Below are 10,576 nucleotides of genomic sequence, written 5' to 3' on the forward strand. Positions count from 1 at the left end.
AGCAACTAATCTGGCCGCCATCCCCTTACTAACCATCACAACTAGAAGTAGCCAAGGGGTGAACTAACATCCTGTTCACCGCGAACCCAGCCGGAGAACTAACTATCCTAAAGGTAGGAAAGATGAATAACTCTCTGCAGAAAATAGACAAGAATAGCAAGCCCCCCACATTCAAAGACAGCGGTGATATAGGAAAAACACAATACACAGGTAGATGACAGGATTAGCAAAAGGTGAGGCCCCCGCTGATTAAAATAGGAAAGGACAGGAAAGGGACTGATGGTGGCCAGAGAAAAACCCTGCAAAATACCAACTTCCTGATAATACAAAAAGGCCCTCAGATCACTCAATCTGAACTCCGTCCTATACCAGGTGCCCTTGTCATACCAATGAACAGAAAACAAGAATTATAACAAATTCAACAAGCCACAAACACATGGACCCAAAGGAGCTATACTCCACACAGAACTGCAGGGAGTTCCTCAACAATCCACTGAGGGGGAAAATCAATGGAAGGAAATAAACTGAAACCAACCACAACAAATGACAAACCCAGAGAAGCAAAAGAACCAGACAATAAATAAAGAGCAAGCACTTATCTGGAGTAGATGTGGTGTAGAGCAAGATTAAGCAGGCTGGAGATACAAAATAAGCAGAGAGTTAGCAAAGGAAACACCCACTGCACAACACACCTGGTCTCTGTTCAAACCATTCTTGGCCACCAGAGGGAGCCTCCCAGCAGCCAAAACATAACTAACATTCACAACAGGCAAGGGAGCGGCCGAGCCCCACTCAGGGCGGTACACCAACAGTATGTGCCAGGAGGTCCAGCGACAGCCGTGGGGGCTGAGAGCCCGAAAGGGGGCACAGTTCATACGGATGTTATGGAGGAGCTGTACCAGTTCCTTGTGCGTGGACAGCAGGAGCTGTCAGTACGCAGCACTGTGGTAGCAATGGACCAGTTTATGAGTTCCCTTCTGGGGCCAGTATGGACACAGAGTGCCCAGGGAGATAACGGGGAACGGTGTGAACTGGGGTCTAAAGACACTGCAAGGAAGCCACAGAAACCCCAAAAGGGGGCGGAGTCCCAGAAAGCTTTGGTGTCCCAAAAAGGGGCGGAGCATCCCAAATCCAAAGGTGTACTGGCACCGATGGACAGTAGCCAAGGACAATGCTGCTCATGCTATGCGTGTCCGGTCTGCGTTACAGACTGCCCGATTAATGAGAAGTCACGTCTGTGTTCTGTGGAAGTTGATGGCAAATGTATAACTGGGCTGGTTGACTCAGTGAGCTTGGTGTCCCTATGTCCTTAGTGAGGGCCTCGCTCAATATCTACCTGATTCGTTGAAAGATGGAAGCCAGCTGCAGACATGGGAACATTGGAGAGTATCTACGGTCCCGAGTGATCATTGAGACGGGTGGGGTGTTTGGATCCGTAAATGTTGGTGTAGTGCCTGACTTACAGCATCCCATTATAATAGGCCGGGACTGTGAATTTTTTGAGTACTTGTGGGAGCTGGGGAAAGTGCCCATGTCCTCATGCAAAAATCGGAGTGGTACTAAGGAAGCCCCACCACAGCTGGAGGCTAAAGGGCTTCCTTGTTTTATGTTTCAGTGTAAAAAGGAGGAGAGAGTGCCTCCTAGAGGCAACAGTCCGAAATTAGGGGTGACCAAAGAAAATGGGGGACATGCCCAACTTAGAGACATGACCTTCAAAGTAACAAATGGTAGTGTGACCTTAAAAACGGGAGAGCTCCAGACAGGGGGACCGACACCTGGTTAAGTGGGGACATGTTAGTCCAGGACACAAGGGGGACGATGACTCCAGTAAAGACACTGACTCAAGATAGGTGACAAACGAGTACAGTGAAGTACAGATGGGTGAGAAGGGTAAAACCTTCTCCCGACGCCGAAGACGTAATAAGCGCCAAGAGGTGGCACTGTGTATGCCGTCTGAGGGTGTAGAGAAGGTGAAATACCTGGTTAATGAAAACAGGTTGCCAGTAGCAACTGCTACGGTAGAGTCAGACAGTGATATCCTGCAAAAGAAAGAGGAATCAGAGACTGAACTGACACATTGTAACGACAGAAATCAGCAGGCTGAAATTGCAGAAAAGGAGCCAAACAAGGAAGTAATGGTGGTGTCCCCTATGATTTCCAGGCGCGAAGCTGATGGTCTGTCAAGTGAGAGTGGTATAGAAAAGAAATCCTGGAGAGTGTTGGTGGACGAATAATCCACAACAGTCATGGTGAGTAGACTGGTGAACTACTTAGTGCTGGGGTGGATAACAGCGAATACAGCCCCACATCTCTAAAAGGAACAGAGTACCATGCTGAAGGGTGTGACACCCTGGCAGAAGGTGATGCTGCAAATTCCCAAGAGAAGGCTCAGGGTGACACTGCAGAGATCCAAGAGGAAGTTGGAGGTAATGTAGTGAAGTCCCAAAACACAGCTGGTGCTGAAAAAGTGGAAAGAACCTCTGCAGAAGAGGTGAAGTCTGGACCCAAGATCTCATCAGGAGCTGAGAGCTTGACTGACTCAGTGGGTAAGACGAAGATCGCAGACAAGAAGATTGACTCAGATAAGAGCATGAAACCCAAAGGCTCTGAGGCTGGGGCTGAACCCGAGGAGTGTGTACTCAAAAGGTGAAGCCTTTGGTGAAGAATATGGAGGGAGGCAAGAGACCTCAGGAACAGTCTAGTGTCCTTGAAAGTAAAGGAAGCAGACCAATCTTCAAGTGCCTGATAGATGTGCCAGAAGACTTAAGAGAAGCCTGTGCCCGTGAGACGGTACATGAGAGATTTCAGAAGGCAGTAGGAGCCTGTAAAGTGTACTTTGCTGCAGAGACTAATCGGTTGGTGGTGTGCTCTGTTAGTGATGTCACAAAGAAGCGAGTGGCCATCCTGAGTGACATGCAACTACGGTGTCTTCGAACGAAGTGGCTCATCACTGCAAAGAAGGATGAAGACACCAGACGCTTGGCACAGATGAAGCAGCTGACTGCAGTATTTCAAGAAGTGGTGGTTGTGAAGAAAACATTAATTGGGCTGGCAATAAGAGCGCTAGGAAATAATATTAAGCAAGCCAGGAAGGTTCCAGGTGTTATAGCTGTGCAATTAGAAAAAAACAGTAGAACTTTTCTTATCTATGGGAAAACTGCAGAAGCGGCCAAGACAGCTCGAAGGTTGTTGGAGTTTGTGGAAGAGATCATACAAGTGCCCAGAGAGCTGGTCATGAGGCTTCTGGGACTACATGGAAGAGCCATGCAGGAGATGGTTGATAAGACCGGTGCAACGAGATTAAGAATTGATATTCATAATGAAGCCAAGATGCCCTGTGAAATCGGTATGGTTCCATGTGTCATTGTGGGAACAAAGGAGTGTGTTAAAGATATACGAGCCCTCCTAGAATACCACCTGGGATACTTGGAAGAATTAAAACAATTAAAGCTAGAAGGACAGAGAATTTCAAACCAACTTCGCCACGTTGGTGTGAGATTGCGACCATATTTGGGCAATGGCTCAGAAAAGAAGTGTGGCCCACTTTATGAATGTCTTGCCTTAGAAGGCAAAAGCAAGTCCTATAGTAAAATGAGCCAAGGTCATAGAGGACCCAGGTATTCATCAGGCTATAGCACAGACTCTGAAAGTTCTCGGTCCTTTGAGACATCATCCAACGGACAGAATGAAAGGAGTGACGTGTCTTTAGCCAAAGATGCTGACCAGAGAGTGCAAAATCGGAGAGACAGGCGAAGATGCCCTAGAAGAAGAGCCCAAAATAGATCTGTAAAAAGTCAAGGCGGAGGGTCTAGATATGGCGACTCTTCTGTCAGCTCAGTGCTGGGGCCCCTCGATAGTAACCCCTCTAGTGAACCGGATAGCTCAGAGTTAGACGGGACGTTAGTACCGACTAAAGAAGAGGCTCCCTACCATACTGACTGTTGGGGGCCGTCATTGAGAGAAAGGTCTGACCGGGGGGCGTATCGAAGAAGAGGGTTCACTGGGAAGGGTCTGGTGACTGTGTCGGACGGTATGTAAAAGGCAGAAGTCCAGGGCGGACAGAGTGGGTGCTCTTGTCCACTATATCAAGGTGCCAAATCCCCTTGGCTTTGGGCAGAGGGGGGGAATATGTGATATGATCACTGGTACGTTGCAAGAGGGGACATATGTGTTGCTGAGGTTATTGAAATCAGTGATGTGAACCTGGGTGGAATACTCCAGCATATTAGGTGCTGAAAGGGTTAATGTGTATTACCTGGGCCGCGTTTGTTGTGAACAGCTAAAGAGATGGGTGGGATGGCTGTTCACCATATCACCACCTTGGGGTGTGGTCCCAAGGTAAAAGCCAGGCCTCTGGACACACTCGTGGCTCTGCTCTGTATAATCCTGTGCTGCTGCAGATGGGAAAGAAAGGCGCAATAGGGTCTTACCCCGTATGAGGGTTAGAGAAATAGAAGGTAGTACACTCACCTGATTAGGTTGTGCCAGTCACAACCCCTTATGCGGGTATGTGAGTGTCCGCGTGGTTCAGCAGCGGCCCAGTGGAAAACGTAGTAAAATATAAAATGTAAAGAAAACAGGTTTTATGCTGCACTAAAAACCACAGATGCTGGTATATTGAAATTTCTTTTTTTCTTTTTTTATTTCACAGTTCTACATGTTTCAGAGACATGCCCGTCTCCTTCAGGAAAAAGAAATTATACTGACACAGCAGGACTGGTTCTATATAAAGGTGTTCATATTGCCACGTTTACCACCATGACCTCATCAACCCATATGGTTTAGAGTGATGACTCATAGTCACGGGGAAAGAGACAACGTCATGGAGAAAAAAAGGAAGTGGGGAGTGTCTCCCAACATACTTCACAACACTAAATAACACTGAATACAGAAAGGAATCAAACATTGGAAAAAGAACAGTAAATAAATAAATAATTTTTCTCCATGTCTCTTTCCACGTGGCTATGAGTCATCACTCTAAACCATATGGGTTGATGAGGTCATGGTGCTAAACGTGGCAATATGGACATTTTTATATAGAACCAGTCCTGCTGTGTCAGTATGATTTCTTGTTCCTGAAGAAGGAGACGGGCATGTCTCTGAAATGCGTAGAACTGTGAAATAAAAAAAGAAATTTCAATATACCAGCATCTATGGTTTATAATGCGGCATAAAACCCGTTTGCTTTACATTTTATATAATCCTGTGCTGGAAGAAGTAGTTCTGGGTTTGTCTGTGGGTGGAGGTGAGGAAACCTCTTCTGAGAAGTTTCTGCTGGGACTTATGTGCTGGACTGATCCTGAAGATCTGGTGTTTGGGGAATGTGCCTGTTTTCCTGCATGTAAATGCCATTTGTTGTCGGTACTGGCAGTATACTTTATGCAGTCCAAACAAAGCAGCCAGAGGTTTTAAGCAAAGTGCCTCCCTTGTCTACCTGAACCCACATGCTGAGTGAGTACCCCTCCACGTTGTAGGGTGCAACATTACAGCATGTAGCATGTCCAAGCCCTCATGCCAGTGTCTGCAAATATCATATTTATGATATCAATAGACTTTGACACCCCTTTATCAAGGTTTTTGTTTAGCAATCAGTTCAAGGAACAATTTTGCTACATTTGACTGTAAATTTTTAGTGAAGAAAGATATTTCACAATCTGTACTATTAAAGAGGTATTATTCAGATGTAAGGAAGTTGACTGGGTGCTGTCGTGTTCCTTCCCTTGACTATATCAATCGCGTTATTCTAGTTTGTGAATTGTGTTCTACGCCTTTGCAAATTATGTCATGTGACCTGTGATGTAAAGTGTAATATATCCTGTGCCATTATGATGGTAATGTGATGTATTGTATTGTGTTCTCATTTAATGTGTGGTAATGTAACCTGTTATAGTGTTTTCATGTTTAATGTTGTGCATTGTCCTGGTAGGTGGTTGAGTTCTGCCCAGCAAAAGACAGTAAGCGGGGTAATAGAAAACTAATTGTTGGAACTAGCCCATAAGGGGTTAACTGATAGGGTAAAAGGTGTTTCCCTCTAGAAGAGATACTGAAAACCTAGTGTGTGTTAGATACAGATGGATAGTCTGTAGGTCATTGAGGTCGCATGCAACCGGTGACTTGTGGTGGAGAAAGGAGACTGGAATTGAGATGATATGATCCTCATCCTGAAGTGTTGACCGAGACACTGAACACTAGAGAAATCTGAGGCTAGAGACCTGCTTGCATATGGAGTGGCCTCCGATAGAAGTGCTCAGAGAATGGGACTTCAGCGACTAGGACCAAAGCCTAAAAGATAATGGGTCAGAATAAACTGAAATGTGAACAAAGTTGGCTTTTTCGGGCAGAGCCTCTTCAAATGTCCCAGAGCTTAAGGCTCTTCTCTGGAAATATGGGCTACCCCCTGACCCCCTCTTCTATGAGGAAAAGAGAAGTGGATATGGATGCATTTGGGAGCCCAAGACTCTACTAGGGCCATAATGACAGAACCTCCAACCCCCTCCTCTATGAGGAGACTGGACTCAAAGCCACTGGAAGGAAAGGTAACTATGAAAAAATGGACTATAACATTAGGTAGGGTTGTGCTGGAACTCATAGGACCAGCAAGATCAGAAAAACATAGCTGGAATTGAAAATTTGTCTGATTATGTTTTATACAACTGAAATGTGTTGGAAGATGTGTGACTGCTATCTTGTGTATAACGTTTGTGAAGATGCACTGTTAGCTAAACAGTTGTGGTTTGAACCGCACTAGTCATCTGGTCTCTTTGTGGAAGCAAGTCCTCTTTTGGTCCTGGGTAGCCATTGCTAATGACAGCAAGCAGCCTATGTAGCATGCCGATGCATCTGAAGTCAATCCCTCACTAATGACTACTTATCTGCGTCACTCTACTCTTGGCATAGACAGCAGGATCTTGCCTTGTAAACGGAAGATCCAAGTGTTGTAGGGAAGGCCTACATTACTTTGATGACAGCGACTGCTGCATGGTAGAAGATGGTGCTAAGCATAAACTCTAAGATGGTGGATGGTAGTGAAGATCCAAAAGAGATCTCCACCCATCATGGACATTGAAGAAGTGTAAAGGTGTGAAGGTTTTTCAACCCATGCCCACAGGATAGAGTGCCATGCCTGGAAATGCCACCAATGTTGATAAATGTCCTTCCCTGTCAGACAAATTGGAAGGAGAAGGTCGGTCTGTTGCAGATTGAAAGCATGAAAAGGAGGTAGGATGGCCAGTCAGAAAACATCCCACCCTGTTGGAGGCGGAGCTGTACAACCAGCCACTGATGGGTACATGGGATGATGCCATTTTGTGGCAGAAAGTTGGAGATCGGTATGGCAGAGTGTAGCTCCATAACAGATGGTGAACAACCATGGTATGGCATTCCAGTAACAGGAGGAGCAGGATGAAGCAGATGGTGACAACTGATGGCTCTGATGTCAGAGGTAAGACCGGGTATCTTGATGGAGAAGGTCACTCAGTACCTTGAGCCTACGTCTCAGTCTTAAGCTGTGGTCCACAGCTCACAGCCTAGAAGAGCTGAGTGTTTTAAGGCCTTAAATCTCCAGTTTCTGGTGAGTTTTCCACCAACCTCACCATAAGTGCTGCTACCTCGGTTGAAACAGAAATAGAACTGCTGTGGGAAAGGATAGACTCGGATGTCTGGAGGCTCTCGTCGTATCTGTAGCTCCCTTTGCTGGGACAAGTTCTTGATCACTGAGTGCCTAGGATCTGGTATTCCTTGTTGTTGGTGACAGATGGCTGTAGTGTGTTTCCCACCTTCTCTGCTGGATTGAGGTTCCTTGAGCCATGACAGGATTATACAGATTTTGCCCAACCAGCTATGGACTTTGACGCCAACCCCATATGGACTTTGTCGCATTCAATCCTGAAGTTTGCCCCTCATGGACTGTGTCCTTGTGAGAAAACTATTGTTGGTATGGTGGAGCTACTATTGTGTTGGCCCACATTGTGTTTGATTCTGGTATCCTAGCTAAAGATGAGCAAACCTGTTCAATAAAGGTTCACCAATTTCAAATTTAGTACGAGCCTTAGGCTGTTTGAGCACTTTACCCAAAAGTCGGCAATATTTGGTTTTGTTTGATTACTGATCGCATTTTAAAAAAAATGCTTTTCTGCTAACATTTTATGCTGTTGCATAGGATTGTGGTGCTGTATGAAAAATTGGGGAATGTGTTTAATAAGTGGAGGGGGTGGAGTCTGTAGAGTAGCCAGACGCGCGCTGCACCATTTTTTTTTTTATTTACTTTATTTACAGATGTTTCTGCGGCTAATCATGGTGCAGCAAACATCCTCAAGGTTCAGACACAAGGGCTTGTGTCATTTGCTGCCTAAGTCACATGTCTGTCTGCATATCAAGTGCAGACATGCAGGGACAGTGACATTTTGTTAATGTGAAAAGTTGGGCAAGGTGCTGCCACCAGTGGTGCCACCAGGGCTGGACAGCTTAGCTAGGGTTTTAATGATAGGTAGTTGAGATAGATCGGAGCCGTGTCAGACTGGTTACTGGAGGAACCTCCAGTAATACCAGTCCTGGCTATGGTTACCTGGATTGAACTCCGGAGCTCTCACCTGAGCTCCAGAGTGCAGCCTGGACTGAACTCGGGGTTTACAGGACTGCATTGCAAGCGCCGAATGATTCCCTGGCGATTGCGGTTCAGTTCATGGCAGCTGCAGACAGGCCAGGCTGAACTCCGAAGATGTCACCTGAGCTCCAGAGTTCAGCCCGGCCTGTACGCAGCTGTGACATGAACTGAACTGCAATCGCCGTGGAACCATTCGGTGCTCGTGGTTCAGTCCTGCAAACCCCGAGTTCAGTCCAGGCTGCACTCCAGAGCTCAGGTGAGAGCTCTGGCGTTCAACCCAGGTAACCGCAGCCAGGACTGGTATTACTGGAGGTTCCTCTGGTAGCCAGTCCAATTCTGGATAGGAGAGTGATATAGTGGGAAAGCTGTTTGCCACAAATCAGCATTTAATGATAGAAATAGGGATAGGTACTTGTCAATAGAGAGGAGCGAACCTTTCAAGGCTCGGTTCGCCAAGCCCAACGAAACAAACATTAGGTTCGTCAAACCAAACTCCAAACCTTATCAAACCTTTCCGAACCCCATTGCATTCAATGGAACGCCAAACGTAAGGCAGAGAAATGACCTTTAGGGGGTCAAAAAGCTTCCAAAACTGCAAAAATATGTTTTACACTGCAGCACCACTGTTTAGGAATAGCCATTATCTTCCTAGACTATTAACATAAGAAATATAGAGGTGGATGAGAGATAGGTGTACGGCTAATGCTCCCATAACCCTGCCAATACAGATAATACACAACTTGGAGAGACCCATCTTGGAGTCTTGATATTTAAAAACCATTCAAGCAGACAGCAGGACAGTGGCATCAAATGCCCTCGTCCCCCCCATTTCCCCATAGTGTGTCTGCACAGCAGGGAATTATAGTCCATGCAACACAAAGGATGTGGGCTGGCATTTTCATTTTAAAAAGTGAGCCCACAGCGACAGTGCCTTCTGTAGCGGCACATCCACATCCATGCAATGGACATGTGATGCCGCCCATGTGTAGTTCCGCCACCAGGTTTGCATTGTTATCACACATAGCCTTCCCTGGCCCCCAGCTCAGTGGAGACAGCCATTGATAAAACTGGGCTTGGATAGTGGTCAACAACTCTGCAGCTGTGTGACTGCGTTCTCCAATTCATATTAATTTAAGCACTGATTGTGTTGACTTACACACAGGATGTGGGCTGGCATTTTCATTGTAAAAATCAAGAGATGTATGAGTGACAGGCATAGGCCTCTTGCTTTGAGAACCCTGGCACTAATAACAAAAGACAATTTGGATACCCTACTTGGAGTCACAGTATTTCTAAAAATGAAGGTCAGGCAACATCAAAAGGGGCAACAATTGGCACAAACAGTCCAACAAAGCAACTTGTATGCTTGAGACTGACTCTGTAAAAAGGGCTGAACAACATTTCGACCTTCACCGGAGACAGCAAGCTGACAGACAGGCATAGGCATTAGGGATGATCGAATACCCTATTATTCGCTTCGACAAATATCCGACGAATATCTCGCAGCTATTCGAGTATTCGCGAATATCCGACGCCCAATACAAGTCTAAGTGAAACCAGAATAATTTCATGTTGGACCCATCAGTGAGCTGTGGTGACTGAGGAAAAGGCTGAAATGGATGGGTAAAGGCTGAAACAGTATGGGCACATCCTGTAGAAGGTGCCTCACTGCATTTCTGCCCCCTCCCAATTAATCTAAGATGGCAGGACGCACACTAACGCGCCGCCCGCATTCACCCTCTTCCTTTGATTTCTGTCACATGTGCCATGACACAGGCGACAGAAAACTTCACCTCGGGTCCAGCTATGTCCTCCCCATGCCCCTCCCTGCTGTCCCCCGGTGTTTCCCCGCTGTTTTTACCTTTTTGCAGCATTGATCCCTCGTATCCATCCTCCTTCACAATGAATGCTATGCGCATACGCAGAGCGCGGCTGTCAGCTCAGCTCAGCTTCCTGGGTTCAGTGAAAACAGGC

General features: G+C 46.3%; 1 pseudogene; it reads left to right on the forward strand.

Annotated features, from left to right (window-relative positions):
* The first annotated feature begins 2,667 nt into the window (after positions 1-2,667).
* LOC142297216 (RNA-binding protein FXR1 pseudogene) lies at positions 2,668-4,785 on the forward strand (annotated as a pseudogene).
* Positions 4,786-10,576: the final 5,791 nt, after the last annotated feature.

Source organism: Anomaloglossus baeobatrachus, chromosome 3 (genome assembly GCF_048569485.1).
Source record: "Anomaloglossus baeobatrachus isolate aAnoBae1 chromosome 3, aAnoBae1.hap1, whole genome shotgun sequence".
NCBI classification, from domain to species: domain Eukaryota; kingdom Metazoa; phylum Chordata; class Amphibia; order Anura; family Aromobatidae; genus Anomaloglossus; species Anomaloglossus baeobatrachus.